The following is an 18,460-nucleotide window of genomic DNA, read 5'->3' as shown; positions in this document are numbered from 1 at the left end:
AATGGTGCAGCAACACAGAACATGCAATGAAGATCCTGAACAAAGAATCCCTTGGAAGCCCCAAATGGCTTGTGATCCACACAGGCACAAACGACCTACGCACCCTACGGGAAGGCACTGCTAGGGCGGTGAGCAGGATGGCGGAAAAGGCCAGCAAGGAATTCCCCGAGGCGCGGATCGTGATCTCCACACTACTGCCCAGAAAGGACACCCCAGCCTATATAATCCACAACACCAACAGGGAGATCGACACGAGATGTTCTGTCTTCCCCAACGTCTACCTGGCCCATCATCCAAACATCAACACAAGGGACCTCTATGACGAAATACATCTACTCAAACAGCGGATGTGGGTCTTTGCAAAAAACCTCATAAACACTGCCAAAAGACGCAGCCCTCCCACCCCCTCTACCATTGGGAGCCGTAACCCAAACAGGACCACCAATGTCCCCCACCCCCCTTTACAAAACCAACAACAGAACCCAAGACCCCCCTCTAGACCACAGACTGTAGACCAAGAACTGAGAAAGATCATGACGATGCTGAACAGCCTGATAGAAAGCCGGAGAAATTATTAATATTGTTATTTATCATTATCATTATTGTTATCTTATCAGTATTATTACTACTATTAGATAGATATATGTGCATGCCTCATGAAATTTATACTAAATCATCATTTAGCATTATAGAAAATAGTGTTTCCACACTCATCCCACAAAATAGGTCCATTTTATTTCGTTTTATTGAACTATATAAATGCGTTCTTTCCACATAAGCTGCTGGAATATCCAGGGCCTCCGCTCCTCAACTTTTGGGATGAAGAGTACAGACCCTGAATTCCTAAAAGCTATAAAAGACATTGATATAATTGTGTTAACAGAAACATGGTGCCAAAAGGACATGCCGACCCACTGTCCCCCAATGTACCATGAAATTATTGTGCCTTCAGTAAAGAACATTAAGACACGCAAGGGCAGAACCTCCGGGGGAATCCTGGTGTGGTATAAAGGAGAACTGAACAAACACATCTCACCGATAAAACAGGGAAAATCACACGTATGGCTAAAATTAGATAAACATATAGGAATAGAAAAAAACGATGTTTACTTATGTGCGATCTACATACCTCCAATAGAATCGCCATATTTTGAAGAGGAGATATTTGACACTCTCCACATGGAAATCAGCCATTTCCAGGCCCAAGGAAAGGTGCTACTATGTGGGGACCTAAATGCAAGGACAGGATGTGAACCTGACTTCATAGACCCACAGGGCAACAACCATGTGTTTGGCCAGACCCCTCTATATGTCACACCAGCCATCGCAAACCGAAACAACCTCGATTGTGAAATAAATAAAAGCGGTAGGGAGGTAGTGCAACTCTGCCGAGCCTTAGGCCTGTACATAGTTAACGGTAGGTTCAGAGGGGACTCCTTAGGGAGACTCACATATTCCTCAACTCTTGGGTCTAGTGTGGTGGATTATACAATCACTGACCTGGACCCCTGCGATATCAACGCATTCACTGTCAGGCAGCAATCCCCCCTCTCAGACCATAACCAAATAAATGTGTACCTTAAACTTTCTGCCCAAACTACAGACACAAAAAAGGAACCCAGTAAGCTACATAAAATAAACCAGACATACAGATGGGCCCCAGACAGTGGAGATAAATTCATCACAGCACTAAATTCACCTGATCTCACAAGTAAAATTTCAAAATTTAAAGAAAATCTATATGAGATCACCAGAGATGGGGTAAACATGGCCATAGAGGATATAAATATGATCTTTCATGAGGCAGCTGTAAAAGCCGACCTCGTGAAACAGAAGAGGAAGAGTCACAAAAGACAAAATAAAAATAAGAAATGGTTTGACCACGAATGCAAAAATGCCAGAAAAGACCTGAGAAAAATATCAAACCAAAAGCATCGCCAACCAAACAATCCGGACCTACGTACTAGATACAATGAAACCCTCAAAAGATATAAACACACCATTAGGAACAAAACACAAAACTATACCCACAAAATACTAGAAGAAATTGAAAACTCCACCAACCCAAAACAATTCTGGGAAATGTGGAATAACCTGAGTACAACACAATTGCAAGCATTACCAATCCAAGATGGCGACATCTGGAGAACACATTTTGAAAACCTCTACAAAGACATCCCAATAAACGAAACAAACCCAAGTCAACATCAGGTCACAGAAAAACTCCACACATTAGAAGCAACAATCAAAGACAACCAAAACCCTCTAGACTCCCCAATCACATGGAAAGAAATGGCCACAAAAACAAAATCTCTCCACCTAAAGAAAGCCTGTGGCCCAGACAACATCAAAAATGAAATGCTCAAGTTCAGCAATATGGAGATGCAGGGTGCGGTACTCAAATTATTCAACATCATATTACGCTCAGGCTGTTTTCCCGATATCTGGTGCCAAGGACTAATCTCCCCCATATATAAAAGCGGAAACAAATCAGACCCAAATAACTACCGCGGCATCTGTGTCAACAGTTGTCTAGGGAAGTTATTCTGCAGTATTCTAAATAGTAGATTACTTGATTTTCTTAACAAACATAATATCCTCAGAAAAAACCAAATAGGCTTTCTTCCAAAACACCGCACCGCCGACCATATCTATACCCTTCACACCCTCATTGAAAAACATATACACCAAACAAAAAATGGGAAAATATTCGCCTGTTTCATCGACTTCAAGAAAGCCTTTGACTCTATATGGCACGAAGGGCTCTATTATAAACTTCTTCAATGTGGAATAGGGGGCAAAGTCTATGACCTTATTAAATCAATGTATCTGAAAAACAAATGCGGGGTCAAAATTGGAGACAAACGCACCGATTTCTTCACCCAGAGAAGAGGCGTCCGGCAGGGCTGCAATTTGAGCCCGACCCTGTTCAACATATACATAAATGAATTAGCAGACATGCTGGAGCAAAGCGAGTCACCAGGTCTCCGTCTCCTAGATGGAGAAGTGAAATCCCTGTTCTATGCGGACGACGTTCTGCTGTCTCCCACAGAACAGGGATTACAGCAACAACTAGACCTACTCGACAAATACTGCCAAAATTGGGCTCTAACAGTAAATCTAAAGAAAACCAACATCATGATTTTTCAAAAAAGGCCCAGATGTCAGGAAAACAAATACCAGTTTACCCTCAGTGATACCACTATAGGACACACTATGAGCTACACCTACCTTGGTCTAACTATTACAGCATCAGGGAGCTTCAGCATAGCAGTGAATGCACTAAAAGAAAAAGCCCGAAGAGCCCTATATGCAATAAAAAGAAAATTCTACAACATCCAAATCCCAATCAAAATCTGGCTCAAAATATTTGACAGCATAATCCTGCCCATTGCACTGTACGGTAGTGAAGTATGGGGCCCGCTAAATCACCAAAGCTACACTAAATGGGAAAAACATACAATAGAAGCCCTACATGCAGAATTCTGCCGAAGCATCCTTCGCACCCAAAGGAAAACGCCAACAAATGCATGCAGAGCTGAACTAGGCAGATACCCACTGATAATAAACATCCAAAAACGAGCACTAAACTTCCTAAATCACCTCAAATCTAGCTCCCCAGACACCCTTCATTTCAAAGCCTTTCAGACCCAAGAGCTAAACCCAGAAAAGAGTCCCCTGAGTCAGCTGCTACGGAAACTAAGTACTCAGCCGGACCCTGACCAGCCCCAGACCAACACAGCCGCCCAAACACCAATCCGAGTGAACCAAATCATTAAAAAATGCAAAGAAACCTACCTGGAACATTGGAACAAAATAACCGAAAGCCAAAGCAGATTAGAATGTTACCGGGCCCTAAAAAGAGAATATAAACTGGCAGACTACCTCAAGACCATCAGAGACACAAAACAGAGACAGACCCTCACCAGGTACAGACTAAGCGACCACCAACTGGAAATTGAAAAAGGCAGATACAAGAAATCCTGGCAGCCTAGAGAGAATAGAATATGCGATCAATGTCTGGCTGGCGAGGTTGAAACAGAAATGCATTTCCTCCTAAAATGCGAAAAATTCAACACATCAAGAAACATATTATTCAACAAGCTAAGCCAAACAACCCCAGATTTCAAGGAATTGGATGATCTGTCAAAATTGAGATTAGTCCTAGGAGAAGGAGACAGACCATACCTTGGGGCCAAATATGTAACAACATGTCACAACCTGAGGACTGTTTAAAATTAAGACTGTTTAAAATTAATATTGAACGTACCAAATGAAGTACAAAGACTGTTTAAAATTAATATTGTTTAAAAGTAATATTGTATGTACCCAACAAATGTCAAATCGATTGACACCTACAGAATGTTGGAAAACTGTACCTTTTTGCTATGTAAGCTTTGGCAATATGGTTCTCTGTAAACTTTCATGCCAATAAAGCATTTTAATTGGAATTGGAATTGGAATTGGAGTGTGAGAAAATAGAGAGAGAGTGAGTGAGAAAATAGAGAGAGAGTGAGAGAGAAAATTGAGAGAGAGAGAGAAAATAGAGAGAGAGTGAAAGGCAAAATAGAGAGAGAGAGAGAGAAAATAGAGAGAGAGTGAGAGAGAAAATAGAGAGAGGGAGAGAAAATAGAGAGAGAGTGAGTGAGAAAATAGAGAGAGAGAGAGAGAGAAAATTGAGAGAGAGAGAGAGTGAAAGAGAAAATAGAGAGAGAGTGAGAGAGAAAATAGAGAGAGAGTGAGAGAGAAAATAGAGAGTGAGAGAGAAAATAGAGAGAGAGAGAAAATAGAGAGAGAGAGAAAATAGAGAGAGAGTGAGAGAGAGAAAATAGAGAGAGAGTGAGAGAGAAAATAGAGAGAGAGAGGGAGAAAATAGAGAGAGAGTGAGTGAGAAAATAGAGAGAGAGTGTGAGAAAATAGAGAGAGAGTGAGAGAGAAAATAGAGAGAGAGAGAGGGAGAAAATAGAGAGAGAGTGAGAGAGAAAATAGAGAGAGAGTGAGAGAGAAAATAGAGAGAGAGTGAGAGAAAATAGAGAGAGAGTGAAAGAGAAAATAGAGAGAGAGTGACTGAGAAAATAGAGAGAGAGAGTGAGGGAGAAAATAGAGAGAGTGAGAGAAAATAGAGAGAGAGTGAGAGAGAAAATAGAGAGAGAGTGAGAGAGAAAATAGAGAGAGAGAGTGAGGGAGAAAATAGAGAGAGAGAGTGAGAGAAAATAGAGAGAGTGAGAGAGAAAATAGAGAGAGAGTGAGTGAGGGAGAAAATAGAGAGAGAGAGAGAGAGGGAGAGAGAGTGAGTGAGAAAATAGAGAGAGAGTGAGTGAGGGAGAGAGAGTGAGTGAGAAAATAGAGAGAGTGAGTGAGAAAATAGAGAGAGAGAGAGAGTGAGTGAGAAAATAGAGAGAGAGAGAAAATAGAGAGAGTGAGAGCGAAAATAGAGAGAGAGAGAGAGAAAATAGAGAGAGAGTGGGAGAGAAAATAGAGAGAGTGAGAGAGAAAATAGAGAGAGTGAGGGAGAAAATAGAGAGTGAGTGAGGGAGAGAGAGTGAGTGAGAAAATAGAGAGAGAGAGAGAGAAAATAGAGAGAGAGTGAGAGAGAAAATAGAGAGAGAGAGAGAGAAAATAGAGAGAGTGAGAGAGAAAATAGAGAGCGAGTGAGAGAGAAAATAGAGAGAGAGTGAGAGAAAATAGAGAGAGAGAGAGAGAAAATAGAGAGAGAGTGAGGGAGAAAATAGAGAGAGAGTGAGAGAGAAAATAGATAGAGAGAGAGTGAGAGAGAAAATAGAGAGAGAGAGAGAGAAAATAGAGAGAGAGTGAATGAGAAAATAGAGAGAGAGAGAGAAAATAGAGAGAGAGAGAGAGAGACAATTCTGGGAAATGTGGAATAACCTGAGTACAACACAATTGCAAGCATTACCAATCCAAGATGGCGACATCTGGAGAACACATTTTGAAAACCTCTACAAAGACATCCCAATAAACGAAACAAACCCAAGTCAACATCAGGTCACAGAAAAACTCCACACATTAGAAGCAACAATTAAAGACAACCAAAACCCTCTAGACTCCCCAATCACATGGAAAGAACTGGCCACAAAAACAAAATCTCTCCACCTAAAGAAAGCCTGTGGCCCAGACAACATCAAAAATGAAATGCTCAAGTTCAGCAATATGGAGATGCAGGGTGCGGTACTCAAATTATTCAACATCATATTACGTTCAGGCTGTTTTCCCGATATCTGGTGCCAAGGACTAATCTCCCCCATATATAAAAGTGGAAACAAATCAGACCCAAATAACTACCGCGGCATCTGTGTCAACAGTTGTCTAGGGAAGTTATTCTGCAGTATTCTAAATAGTAGATTACTTGATTTTCTTAACAAACATAATATCCTCAGAAAAAACCAAATAGGCTTTCTTCCAAAACACCGCACCGCCGACCATATCTATACCCTTCACACCCTCATTGAAAAACATATACACCAAACAAAAAATGGGAAAATATTCGCCTGTTTCATCGACTTCAAGAAAGCCTTTGACTCTATATGGCACGAAGGGCTCTATTATAAACTTCTTCAGTGTGGAATAGGGGGCAAAGTCTATGACCTTATTAAATCAATGTATCTGAAAAACAAATGCGGGGTCAAAATTGGAGACAAACGCACCGATTTCTTCACCCAGAGAAGAGGCGTCCGGCAGGGCTGCAATTTGAGCCCGACCCTGTTCAACATATACATAAATGAATTAGCAGACATGCTGGAGCAAAGCGAGTCACCAGGTCTCCGTCTCCTGGATGGAGAAGTGAAATCCCTGTTCTATGCGGACGACCTGGTTCTGCTGTCTCCCACAGAACAGGGATTACAGCAACAACTAGACCTACTCGACAAATACTGCCAAAATTGGGCTCTAACAGTAAATCTAAAGAAAACCAACATCATGATTTTTCAAAAAAGGCCCAGATGTCAGGAAAACAAATACCAGTTTACCCTCAGTGATACCACTATAGGACACACTATGAGCTACACCTACCTTGGTCTAACTATTACAGCATCAGGGAGCTTCAGCATAGCAGTGAATGCACTAAAAGAAAAAGCCCGAAGAGCCCTATATGCAATAAAAAGAAAATTCTACAACATCCAAATCCCAATCAAAATCTGGCTCAAAATATTTGACAGCATAATCCTGCCCATTGCACTGTACGGTAGTGAAGTATGGGGCCCGCTAAATCACCAAAGCTACACTAAATGGGAAAAACACACAATAGAAGCCCTACATGCAGAATTCTGCCGAAGCATCCTTCGCACCCAAAGAAAAACGCCAACAAATGCATGCAGAGCCGAACTAGGCAGATACCCACTGATAATAAACATCCAAAAACGAGCACTAAACTTCCTAAATCACCTCAAATCTAGCTCCCCAGACACCCTTCATTTCAAAGCCTTTCAGACCCAAGAGCTAAACCCAGAAAAGAGTCCCCTGAGTCAGCTGCTACTGAAACTAAGTACTCAGCCGGACCCTGACCAGCCCCAGACCAACACAGCCGTCCAAACACCAATCCGAGTGAACCAAATCATAAAAAAATGCAAAGAAACCTACCTGGAACATTGGAACAAAATAACCGAAAGCCAAAGCAGATTAGAATGTTACCGGGCCCTAAAAAGAGAATATAAACTGGCAGACTACCTCACGACCATCAGAGACACAAAACAGAGACAGACCCTCACCAGGTACAGACTAAGCGACCACCAACTGGAAATTGAAAAAGGCAGATACAAGAAATCCTGGCAGCCTAGAGAGAATAGAATATGCGATCAATGTCTGGCCAGCGAGGTTGAAACAGAAATGCATTTCCTCCTAAAATGCGAAAAATTCAACACATCAAGAAACATATTATTCAACAAGCTAAGCCAAACAACCCCAGATTTCAAGGAATTGGATGACCTGTCAAAATTGAGATTAGTCCTGGGAGAAGGAGACAGACCATACCTTGGGGCCAAACATGTAACAACATGTCACAACCTGAGGACTGTTTAAAAGTAAGACTGTTTAAAATTAATATTGAACGTACCAAATGAAGTAGAAAGACTGTTTAAAATTAATATTGTTTAAAAGTAATATTGTATGTACCCAACAAATGTCAAATCGATTGACACCTACAGAATGTTGGAAAACTGTACCTTTTTGCAATGTAAGCTTTGGCAATATGGATCTCTGTAAACTTTCATGCCAATAAAGCATTTGAATTGGAATTGGAATTGGAAATTGGAATTGGAGAAAATAGAGAGAGAGAGAGAAAATAGAGAGAGAGTGAATGAGACAATAGAGAGAGAGAGAGAGAGAGAGAAAATAGAGAGAGAGAGAGGGAGAAAATAGAGAGAGAGTGAGAGAGAAAATAGAGAGAGAGTGAGGGAGAAAATAGAGAGAGAGTGAGAGAGAAAATAGAGAGAAAGTGAGGGAGAAAATAGAGAGAGAGAGAGAGAGAAAATAGAGAGAGAGTGAGGAAGAAAATAGAGAGAGAGTGAGTGAGAAAATAGAGAGAAAGTGAGGGAGAAAATAGAGAGAGAGAGAGAGAAAATAGAGAGAGAGAGTGAGAAAATAGAGAGAGAGAGTGAGAAAATAGAGAGAGATTGAGAGAGAAAATAGAGAGAGAGAGAAAATAGAGAGAGAGAGAGAGAGAAAATAGAGAGAGAGTGAGAGAGAAAATAGAGAGAGAGAGAGAGAGAAAATAGAGAGAGAGAGAGAGAAAATAGAGAGTGAGAGAGAAAATAGAGAGAGAGTGAGATAGAAAATAGAGAGAGAGTGAGAGAGAAAATAAGTACTCAGCCGGACCCTGACCAGCCCCAGACCAACACAGCCGTCCAAACACCAATCCGAGTGAACCAAATCATTAAACAATGCAAAGAAACCTACCTGGAACATTGGAACAAAATAACCGAAAGCCAAAGCAGATTAGAATGTTACCGGGCCCTAAAAAGAGAATATAAACTGGCAGACTACCTCACGACCATCAGAGACACAAAACAGAGACAGACCCTCACCAGGTACAGACTAAGCGACCACCAACTGGAAATTGAAAAAGGCAGATACAAGAAATCCTGGCAGCCTAGAGAGAATAGAATATGCGATCAATGTCTGGCCGGCGAGGTTGAAACAGAAATGCATTTCCTCCTAAAATGCGAAAAATTCAACACATCAAGAAACATATTATTCAACAAGCTAAGCCAAACAACCCCAGATTTCAAGGAATTGGATGACCTGTCAAAATTGAGATTAGTCCTGGGAGAAGGAGACAGACCATACCTTGGGGCCAAATATGTAACAACATGTCACAACCTGAGGACTGTTTAAAATTAAGACTGTTTAAAATTAATATTGAACGTACCAAATGAAGTACAAAGACTGTTTAAAATTAATATTGTTTAAAAGTAATATTGTATGTACCCAACAAATGTCAAATCGATTGACACCTACAGAATGTTGGAAAACTGTACCTCTTTGCTATGTAAGCTTTGGCAATATGGTTCTCTGTAAACTTTCATGCCAATAAAGCATTTGAATTGGAATTGGAATTGGAGTGAGAGAGAAAATAGAGAGAGTGAGTGAGAAAATAGAGAGAGAGTGAGAGAAAATAGAGAGAGAGAGAGAGAAAATAGAGAGAGAGAGAGAGAGAAAATAGAGAGAGAGAGTGAGAGAAAATAGAGAGAGAGTGAGAGAAAATAGAGAGAGAGAGTGAGAGAGAAAATAGAGAGAGAGAGTGAGTGAGAAAATAGAGAGAGTGAGTGAGAAAATAGAGAGAGAGTGAGAGAAAATAGAGAGAGAGAGAGAGAGAGAGAAAATAGAGAGAGAGAGTGAGAGAAAATAGAGAGAGAGTGAGAGAGAAAATAGAGAGAGAGAGTGAGAGAGAAAATAGAGAGAGAGAGTGAGGGAGAAAATAGAGAGAGAGTGAGAGAGAAAATAGAGAGAGAGTGAGGGAGAAAATAGAGAGTGAGAGAGAGAAAATAGAGAGAGTGAGAGAGAAAATAGAGAGAGAGAGAGAGAGAAAATAGAGAGAGAAAGTGAGAGAGAAAATAGAGAGAGAGTGAGAGAGAAAATAGAGAGAGAGTGAGAGAGAAAATAGAGAGTGAGAGAAAATAGAGAGAGAGAGAGAGAGAAAATAGAGAGAGAGTGAGAGAGAAAATAGAGAGAGGGTGAGGGAGAAAATAGAGAGAGAGAGAGAGAAAATAGAGAGAGAGAGTGAGAGAAAATAGAGAGAGAGAGGGAGAAAATAGAGAGAGAGAGAGAGAGAAAATAGAGAGAGAGTGAGGGAGAAAATAGAGAGAGAGTGAGAGAGAAAGTAGAGAGAGAGTGAGAGAGAAAATAGAGAGAGAGTGGGAGAGAAAATAGAGAGAGAGAGAGAGAGAAAATAGAGAGAGAGTGAGAGAGAAAATAGAGAAGAGTGAGTGAGGGAGAGAGAGTGAGTGAGAAAATAGAGAGAGAGTGAGGGAGAAAATAGAGAGGGAGAGTGAGTTAGTGAGAAAATAGAGAGAGAGAGTGAGGAAGAAAATAGAGAGAGAGAGTGAGTGAGAAAATAGAGAGAGAGAGAAAATAGAGAGAGAGTGAGAGAGAAAATAGAGAGAGAGAGAGAGAAGATAGAGAGAGAGTGAGAGAGAAAATATAGAGAGAGAGAGAGAGAAAATAGAGAGAGAGTGAGGGAGAAAATAGAGAGAGAGAGAGAAAATAGAGAGAGAGAGAAAATAGAGAGAGAGTGAGAGAGAAAATAGAGAGAGAGTGAGAGAGAAAATAGAGAGAGAGAGAAAATAGAGAGAGAGTGAGAGAGAAAATAGATAGAGTGAGAGAAAATAGAGAGAGTGAGAGAGAAAATAGAGAGGGAGAGAAAATAGAGAGAGAGTGAGAGAGAAAATAGAGGGAGAGAGAGAGAAAATAGAGAGAGTGAGAGAGGAAATAGAGAGAGAGAGAAAATAGAGAGAGAGTGAGAGAGAAAATAGAGAGAGAGAGAAAATAGATAGAGAGTGAGAGAAAATAGAGAGAGTGAGAGAGAAAATAGAGAGGGAGAGAAAATAGAGAGAGAGTGAGAGAGAAAATAGAGGGAGAGAGAGAGAAAATAGAGAGAGTGAGAGAGGAAATAGAGAGAGAGAGAAAATAGAGAGAGTGAGAGAGAAAATAGAGAGAGTGAGAGAGAAATTAGAGAGAGAGTGAGAGAAAATAGAGAGAGAGGGAGGGAGAAAATAGAGAGAGAGAGAGAGAAAATCGAGAGAGAGTGAGAGACAAAATAGAGAGAGAGAGAGAAAATAGAGAGAGAGTGAGGGAGAAAATAGAGAGAGAGAGAGAGAGAAAATAGAGAGAGAGTGAGAGAGAAAATAGAGAGAGAGTGAGAGAGAAAATAGAGAGAGCGAGTGAGAAAATAGAGAGAGGCAGAGAGAGGAAATAGAGAGAGAGAGAGAGAAAATAGAGAGAGAGAGTGAGGGAGAAAATAGAGAGAGAGTGAGGGAGAAAATAGAGAGAGAGTGACAGAGAAAATAGATAGAGAGAGAGAGAGAAAATAGAGAGAGAGTGAGAGAGAAAATGGAGAGAGAGTGAGAGAGAAAATAGAGAGAGTGAGAGAGAAAATAGAGAGAGAGAGAGAGAGAAAATAGAGAGAGAGTGAGAGAGAAAATGGAGAGAGAGTGAGAGAGAAAATAGAGAGAGAGGGAGAGCAAATAGATAGAGAGTGAGAGAGAAAATCGAGAGAGAGTGAGGGAGAAAATAGAGAGAGAGAGTGAGGGAGAAAATAGAGAGAGAGTGAGAGAAAATAGAGAGAGAGTGAGAGAGAAAATAGAGAGAGAGTGAGGGAGAAAATAGAGACTGGGAGAGAAAATAGAGAGAGAGTGAGAGAGAAAATAGAGAGAGAGTGAGAGAGAAAATAGAGAGAGTGAGAGAGAGAAAATAGAGAGAGAGAGAGAGAGAAAATAGAGAGAGAGAGTGAAAAAATAGAGAGAGAGAAAATAGAGAGAGTGAGAGAGAAAATAGAGAGAGAGAGAGAAAATAGAGAGAGAGTGAGAGAGAAAATAGAGAGAGTGAGGGAGAAAATAGAGAGAGAGTGAGATAAAATAGAGAGAGTGAGAGAGAAAATAGAGAGTGAGAGAGAAAATAGAGAGAGTGAGAGAGAAAATAGAGAGAGTGAGAGAGAAAATAGAGAGAGAGTGAGATAAAATAGAGAGAGTGAGAGAGAAAATAGAGAGAGAGTGAGAGAGAAAATAGAGAGAGAGTGAGAGAAAATAGCGAGAGAGTGAGAGAGAAAATAGAGAGAGAGAGAAAATAGAGAGAGAGATGGTGTAAACATGGCCATAGAGGATATAAATATGATCTTCCATGAGGCAGCTGTAAAAGCCGACCTTGTGAAACAGAAGAGGAAGCGTCACAAAAGACAAAATAAAAATAAGAAATGGTTTGACCACGAATGCAAAAATGCCAGAAAAGACCTGAGAAAAATATCAAACCAAAAGCATCGGCAACCAAACAATCCGGACCTACGTACTAGATACAATGAAACCCTCAAAAGATATAAACACACCATTAGGAACAAAACACAAAACTATACCCACAAAATACTCGAAGAAATTGAAAACTCCACCAATCCAAAACAATTCTGGGAAATGTGGAATAACCTGAGTACAACACAATTGCAAGCATTACCAATCCAAGATGGCGACATCTGGAGAACACATTTTGAAAACCTCTACAAAGACATCCCAATAAACGAAACAAACCCAAGTCAACATCAGGTCACAGAAAAACTCCACACATTAGAAGCAACAATTAAAGACAACCAAAACCCTCTGGACTCCCCAATCGCATGGAAAGAACTGGCCACAAAAACAAAATCTCTCCACCTAAAGAAAGCCTGTGGCCCAGACAACATCAAAAATGAAATGCTCAAGTTCAGCAATATGGAGATGCAGGGTGTGGTACTCAAATTATTCAACATCATATTACGTTCAGGCTGTTTTCCCGATATCTGGTGCCAAGGACTAATCTCCCCCATATATAAAAGCGGAAACAAATCAGACCCAAATAACTACCGCGGCATCTGTGTCAACAGTTGTCGAGGGAAGCTATTCTGCAGTATTCTAAATAGTAGATTACTTGATTTTCTTAACAAACATAATATCCTCAGAAAAAACCAAATAGGCTTTCTTCCAAAACACCGCACCGCCGACCATATCTATACCCTTCACACCCTCATTGAAAAACATATACACCAAACAAAAAATGGGAAAATATTCGCCTGTTTCATCGACTTCAAGAAAGCCTTTGACTCTATATGGCACGAAGGGCTCTATTATAAACTTCTTCAGTGTGGAATAGGGGGCAAAGTCTATGACCTTATTAAATCAATGTATCTGAAAAACAAATGCGGGGTCAAAATTGGAGACAAACGCACCGATTTCTTCACCCAGAGAAGAGGCGTCCGGCAGGGCTGCAATTTGAGCCCGACCTTGTTCAACATATACATAAATGAATTAGCAGACATGCTGGAGCAAAGCGAGTCACCAGGTCTCCGTCTCCTTGATGGAGAAGTGAAATCCCTGTTCTATGCGGACGACCTGGTTCTGCTGTCCCCCACAGAACAGGGATTACAGCAACAACTAGACCTACTCGACAAATACTGCCAAAATTGGGCTCTAACAGTAAATCTAAAGAAAACCAACATCATGATTTTTCAAAAAAGGCCCAGATGTCAGGAAAACAAATACCAGTTTACCCTCAGTGATACCACTATAGGACACACTATGAGCTACACCTACCTTGGTCTAACTATTACAGCATCAGGGAGCTTCAGCATAGCAGTGAATGCACTAAAAGAAAAAGCCCGAAGAGCCCTATATGCAATAAAAAGAAAATTCTACAACATCCAAATCCCAATCAAAATCTGGCTCAAAATATTTGACAGCATAATCCTGCCCATTGCACTGTACGGTAGTGAAGTATGGGGCCCGCTAAATCACCAAAGCTACACTAAATGGGAAAAACACACAATAGAAGCCCTACATGCAGAATTCTGCCGAAGCATCCTTCGCACCCAAAGAAAAACGCCAACAAATGCATGCAGAGCCGAACTAGGCAGATACCCACTGATAATAAACATCCAAAAACGAGCACTAAACTTCCTAAATCACCTCAAATCTAGCTCCCCAGACACCCTTCATTTCAAAGCCTTTCAGACCCAAGAGCTAAACCCAGAAAAGAGTCCCCCTGAGTCAGCTGCTACTGAAACTAAGTACTCAGCCGGACCCTGACCAGCCCCAGACCAACACAGCCGTCCAAACACCAATCCGAGTGAACCAAATCATTAAACAATGCAAAGAAACCTACCTGGAACATTGGAACAAAATAACCGAAAGCCAAAGCAGATTAGAATGTTACCGGGCCTTAAAAAGAGAATATAAACTGGCAGACTACCTCACGACCATCAGAGACACAAAACAGAGACAGACTCTCACCAGGTACAGACTAAGCGACCACCAACTGGAAATTGAAAAAGGCAGATACAAGAAATCCTGGCAGCCTCGAGAGAATAGAATATGCGATCAATGTCTGGCCGGCGAGGTTGAACAGAAATGCATTTCCTCCTAAAATGCGAAAAATTCAACACATCAAGAAACATATTATTCAACAAGCTAAGCCAAACAACCCCAGATTTCAAGGAATTGGATGACCTGTCAAAATTGAGATTAGTCCTGGAGAAGGAGACAGACCATACCTTGGGGCCAAATATGTAACAACATGTCACAACCTGAGGACTGTTTAAAATTAAGACTGTTTAAAATTAATATTGAACGTACCAAATGAAGTAGAAAGACTGTTTAAAATTAATATTGTTTAAAAGTAATATTGTATGTACCCAACAAATGTCAAATCGATTGACAACCTATAGAATGTTGGAAAACTGTACCTTTTTGCTATGTAAGCTTTGGCAATATGGTTCTCTGTAAACTTTCATGCCAATAAAGCATTTGAATTGGAATTGGAATTGGAATTGGAGAAAAAATTAGAGAGAGAGAGAGAGAGAAAATAGAGAGAGAGAGAGAAAATAGAGAGAGAGTGAGAGAAAATAGAGAGAGAGAGAGAGAGAGAAAATAGAGAGAGAGGAGAGAGAGAAAATAGAGAGAGAGAGAGAGAGAAAATAGAGAGAGAGAGAGAAAATAGAGAGAGAGAGAGAGAAAATAGAGAGAGAGTGAGAGAGAAAATAGAGAGAGAGAGAGAGAGAAAATAGAGAGAGAGAGAGAAAATAGAGAGAGAGTGAGTGAGAAAATAGAGAGAGAGTGAGAGAGAAAATAGAGAGAGAGTGAGAGAGAAAATAGAGAGAGAGTGAGAGAGAAAATAGAGAGAGAGAGAGAGAGAAAATAGAGAGAGAGTGAGAGAGAAAATAGAGAGAGTGAGAGAGAAAATAGAGAGAGAGTGAGAGAGAAAATAGAGAGAGAGAGAGAGAGAAAATAGAGAGAGAGTGAGAGAGAAAATAGAGAGAGAGTGAGAGAGAAAATAGAGAGAGAGAGAGAAAATAGAGAGAGTGAGAAAGAAAATAGAGAGAGAGAGAGAGAAAATAGAGAGTGAATGAGGGAGAGAGAGTGAGAGAGGGAGAGAGAAAATAGAGAGAGAGTGAGAGAGAAAATAGAGAGAGAGTGAGAGAGAAAATAGAGAGAGTGAGAGAAAATAGAGAGAGAGAGAGAGAAAATAGAGAGAGTGAGAGAGAAAATAGAGAGAGAGAGAGGGAGAAAAGAGAGAGAAAGAGAGAGAAAATAGAGAGAGAGAGTGAGAAAATAGAGAGAGAGTGAGGGAGAAAATAGAGAGAGAGTGAGAGAGAAAATAGAGAGAGAGTGAGAGAGAAAATAGAGAGAGAGAGTGAGAAAATAGAGAGAGACAGAGAGAGAAAATAGAGAGAGAGAGAGTGAGGGAGAAAATAGAGAGAGAGTGAGAGAGAAAATGGAGAGAGAGTGAGAGAGAAAATAGAGAGAGAGGACATCGGAGCGGGAGGGAGCGAGAGAGCGTGAGAGAGAGAGAGGAGAGGAAACACCAGCTGGAGAGAAAAAGCTGGAGAGAGAGAGAAACAGAGGCCTGAACCGCGAGACCGGAGACCGGGAGGAGCAGCCCGAACCAGGACAATAAATAAGAGGCCTGGGGAGGGAGAACGTGAGGCCCAGAGACCGCGGGATCGGAGACCGGGAGGAGCGGCCCGAACCGGGAAAACAAGTAAGAGGCCTGGGAAGGGCGAACCCTAGACCGCGAGGTCGGAGAACGGGAGGAGCGGCCCGAACCGGGAAAACAAGTAAGAGGCCTGGGGAGGGCGAACCCGAGACCGCGAGGTCGGAGAACGGGAGGAGCGGCCCGAACCGGGAAAACGAGTAAGAGGCCTGGGGAGGGTGAACCCGAGACCGCGAGGCCCAGAGACCGCGGGAACGGAGACCGGGAGACCAGGGCAGAAAACAGCCTGGTCAGTCAAAAAACCCGGGGGCCTGAGACCGACACGACGACACGAGGAGATCCGCCCAGAGCGCGGAAAGCGAATGAGTCCGGGGCACGGAGAGTGGACGAGTTTGGAACACGGAGAGAGAGAGCGAGTCCGAGGCCCGGAGAGCGAGTGAGAGAGTCGGAAGAGAAAAAAAAAAAACCGGAGAAATAAGTTTTACCTAATTCTACCTAAGTTTCATTTTAGTTAAAGTTAGTTCGGAAAAAGTTTAATTTTATTTAAATACCTGAAAAAAGAACAACAAACCCGCGAGGAAAAGGAATAGAAACCCGAGAGAAACGATAAACTACCCGAACCAAGATCCTGTGAGAGAAAGAGAAAGATAAACCTTTAAGAACAGCTATATCAAAGATGAACCCCTGAAAAACTCCCAATTTTGGACCTAAAAGTGGGCTAAGGTGGAACACGACACAAAAAAGAGGGAAAAAAAGATATCTATCTGAGACAAAAAACAAACGACTACAATGAGCAGGGAAATGATATATCCTGAGCAATGCACAAAAAATAAAGCAAAGGAAAAATACAAGTACACAACACTAAAAAATAACCCAGAGATCCTCTACGTTGACTATACCACACACAAAGGGACTAAGCTGAAGAACAACCTCATATTCTACACCGAATACGTCACCTCCTGGAAGGAGACTTTACAAAAACACTACGCATACGTCTCCAGTGAAGGTATTGGCAGTGGAGGCAGACTGAAAATATGTAAAGATGGAAACCTAGATAAAGATGACCCCCTGCTAACCATAAGCTACTACAACAAAAATAGAAAGATCGTGATACAGGGGAATGTGGAAAATCTGGACTCCTTCGAAAAGGAATTCCCCCAGTTGAAAACTAAGGCAGACACAAAGAGGACCAATGGACAGGAAGCAAAAGAGAGTCGAACAGAGGATGATGAGAACCAAGTGGAGGAAGAAGAAGAGAGACCAGCAGAGGAAAACACCTCCCTGTCCATCTCCACACCCCCACACCTCTCAACGAAAACAAAATGATGAAAGAGAATCTGGCCAAACTAGAACTTGATTTCAACGAATACAGAGAAACACTGGCCAAGAATCTGAAGGAGGAATTCAAACAGCTAAAAACGGAACACGAGTCCACCATCCACAAGATGACAAAGACCATAGAGGAGCAAAGAAATGAGATCAAAGAACTCCGTACTCAACCAAACAAAACGAAGGAGACCGTAGAAAGGCTCAGCAGGCAACACAAACCTCTTAAGGTCCAAAAACCTGAGGACACAAAAACAACACACACAAGGACACAGAACCCGCCGGATGCCACCCCACACGACGACACACCGAAAGCCACAAACCCCGCTCCAACCAGCCCTCAGTCGAATCATGCCCAGACTACTGCTACCCAGTCCTCACACACAGGAACACAAAAACCGACAGATACCCCCCCAAACGAGGACACACCGAAAGCCCCAAACCCCGCTCCTGCCACACAACATATCCCAGAAACCCAGCCAACAACCAGCCACCAGGCGAGTCCTACCCAGACTACTGTTACCCAGTCTGAAAAACCAGCCCCTCAGGCGGTCCTGCTGACCGACTCCAATGGAAAGTTTCTGGACCCCCAGAGGCTGTTCCCAGACCATCAAGTCCTGAAAAAATGGTGCAGCAACACAGACCAAGCAATGAAGATCCTGAACAAAGAATCCCTTGGAAGCCCCAAATGGATTGTGATCCACACAGGCACGAACGACCTACGCACCCTACAGGAAGGCACTGCTAGGGCGGTGAGCAGGATGGCGGAAAAGGCCAGCAGGGAATTCCCCGAGGCGCGGATCGTGATCTCCACACTACTGCCCAGAAAGGACACCCCAGCCTATATAATCCACAACACCAACAGGGAGATCGACACAAGATGTTCTGTCCTCCCCAACGTCTCCCTGGCCCATCATCCAAACATCAACACAAGGGACCTCTATGACGAAATACATCT

Source organism: Somniosus microcephalus, unplaced genomic scaffold (genome assembly GCF_052327205.1).
Source record: "Somniosus microcephalus isolate GS21.2 unplaced genomic scaffold, FLI_Smic_1.0 unresolved_chr4, whole genome shotgun sequence".
Lineage (NCBI taxonomy): Eukaryota > Metazoa > Chordata > Chondrichthyes > Squaliformes > Somniosidae > Somniosus > Somniosus microcephalus.
Note: the sequence above shows the minus strand (reverse complement) of the source record.